The following is a 2,740-nucleotide window of genomic DNA, read 5'->3' on the forward strand; positions in this document are numbered from 1 at the left end:
TAGCTTTCTGAGAGTCTAGCCTCATGGTGGAGGTATTGGCTGGAGACATGTTTACTGTCACAACTTGGTGGAGTTTTAAAGACCTGCCACCACTAAGAAGCATGCTATGACCTTTTCATGAACACCATTTGAGTGCTTTGTGGCAGAGCCCCTTAAAAGGGCTGCAAGGTTTTTGCAGCTAAACCTGAGTCAGGAAGACTCTCTTAGAAGAGATACACTTGCTTCTAGCAAATAGAGCCCACATGAGAAAATGTGCTACCAAGTAGCCATGCTTAACTCTGTTCTTTTGTTTCTAGAACTACTTTCCAAGCTGTCTCAGGTTTTATGTGGATGCACGTGTCCATGTTGGCACCATTTGTTGCCTGAGATTTCTGTCCCGCCCGGTCCAGCAGCCGTCCATTCTCAAAGAAACACACAAAGGTCTATGTTAATCATAAACTGGTTAGTCTGTTAGCTCAGGCTTCTTATTAACTCTTACATCCTACATTAATCCATAATTCTTGTCTGTGTCAGCCATGTGGCTTGTTATGTTTTTCAGTGAGGCATTCTAATCTTGCTTCCTCTGCATCTGGATAATGACTGCAGACTGACCTTTTCTCTTCCCAGAAGTCTCCTCTTCTGGTCGCCTGCCTATACTTCTTGCCTAGCCACGGGCCATTCAGTGTTTTATTAAGCCAATACAGACCATTGTCCCACAGCACCAGGAGACAATTTGTCCATTCAAACCAAGGTAAATACAGTACTAATGTGGCAATCAGAAAGTTTTAACTCCCAGAGTTATCTGGTTGTGGCTATTAATCACAGGGAATTAATTAGATATACACCTTAAGTAAATTTTGATCCATGTTATCATAAAAACTCCAACTCTGGTAAACACAGATCTGACCTCAGCTACCTTGGGAGGGGTCATGGCCTTCGGCTAGTATCTGGACATAAACTGTCGTACAGCCCCCTAAGAGATGGACCCTGTGATGTAGTTGAAAATCTGTCCTGTGATTTGTTTCTTTTTTTCTTCCCCACCTCCACCAAAAGCATGAAAGAAAGGAAACTTCCCTTTGAGGAATCCCTTCAGACCAGCAGCAAGTATGCTAATGCCTGTGGGCCAGAGGTAGCTTAGGGAGCTATGATTAACCCAGTTTTGGCTCCAGTGGAATACAGTGATTCTAGGTATCCAATTTTACTTACTTCTTTACTTTCTGAGAGCTTCGTCTCGTTTTCTTTTAAGACTGGGTGTTTCAGTTATTGTTCTATTGCTGTCATTTAAACATCATGACTAAGGCAACTTATAAAAGGAAGCATTTGTGGGCCTGCTTACAGTTTCAGAGGTGAGGAGCATGGCAGTAGGCAGGCAAAATGGCACTGGAGCAGTAGCTGAGGGCTCACATCTAATCCATAAGTGAAGGCAGAGAGAGACTGACTGGGCCAAGCATGGGCTTTTGAAACTTCAAAGCACACTCCCAGTAACACATTTCCTCCAACAAGATCACACCTCCTAACACTTCTCAAACAGTTCCACTAACTGAGGACCACACAGTCAAACACACAGACACACAGACACACAGACACACACACACACACACACTCATGCTCAATCAGTTCTGTTCCTCTAGAGAACTGACTAACACAGTCACCAAGCACAGGAGTGAGCAGCACAGTGCTGGTAGCCCAGGAACCGCAGACTCTGCTTCCACACACTTGGAAGATGTCACTGGGACAAATGTATGATGCCACTTGTGTTAAATGGAATTTTAAGTTTGTTAGAGGGGTCACAAGGCTGCTGAGCACCTGAAACAGCAGGTCCCCTTTGTTATTTATAAGGGAAGCTGCAGCTGTGGTGGCTTAAATGTGGCCCTCAGTCTTGGGCATCTGAATACTTGGGCCTCAGTTGGTAATGCAATTTGGGGAGGCTTAGGAGGTGTGGTCTTGTTGGAGGGGTGTCGCAAATTTAAAGATTTATGTCATTTCAAATTTGGTCTCTGCTTGCTGCTTGCAGTTTGGGATGTGAGTCCTTAGCTGTCAGTGTTGTATTCCAGTTATCATGATGGTCACCTGTTGTCACGGTGTCCTGTAAGCCCCAATAAACCCTTACCTTGGCCATGGTGTTTTATTACAGCAATAGAAAGGAAACGAATACAGGGAGATTTTGGCAGTGTCTGGATACCTACACAGGCAAGTCAGTTCCAGCAGCTTCAGGTTCAGGATGTCCTGTATTCACAAGCTCTGTCTCTGCTAGGGGTGGTGACAGTGGAAGGTGGTATTGGGCTCCTTTTCTCAGGTTAGTGTGAATAAGGGACTCTGGGTTGGTTGCAAAATAGGCCTAGTTTCAACAACAGCAGAATTTACTCAGTCAGCTTCAATGACACGTCATGTGATTCCTATCCTGTAACGGGTCTTTCCTTATATCGCTAGCTCTCTAATAATGACATGGAGACTTTTTTATTAATTATGAAAGCTTGGTCTTAGCTTAGGTTTGTTTCCAACTAGCTCTTAAAACTTAAATTAGCCAATTTATATTAATCTATGTTCTGCCATGTGGCTGGTTACCTCTCAGTAAGTAGGACATAGCATATGTCCTACTTCCTCCACATCTAGCTGGTGAATCTCCTACACTTCCAATTCTTTCCCAGAGTTCCTATCTCTCCCCAGAAGTCCCATCTGTCCTCTCCTGTGTAAATATTGGGTGTTCATCTCTTTATTAAACCAATCAGAAGGTACCTTAGGCAGGTGAGGAAAGACAGAC

The sequence above is a fragment of the Microtus ochrogaster genome, chromosome 18 (assembly GCF_000317375.1).
Source record: "Microtus ochrogaster isolate Prairie Vole_2 chromosome 18, MicOch1.0, whole genome shotgun sequence".
In the NCBI taxonomy this organism is placed as follows: Eukaryota; Metazoa; Chordata; class Mammalia; order Rodentia; family Cricetidae; genus Microtus; species Microtus ochrogaster.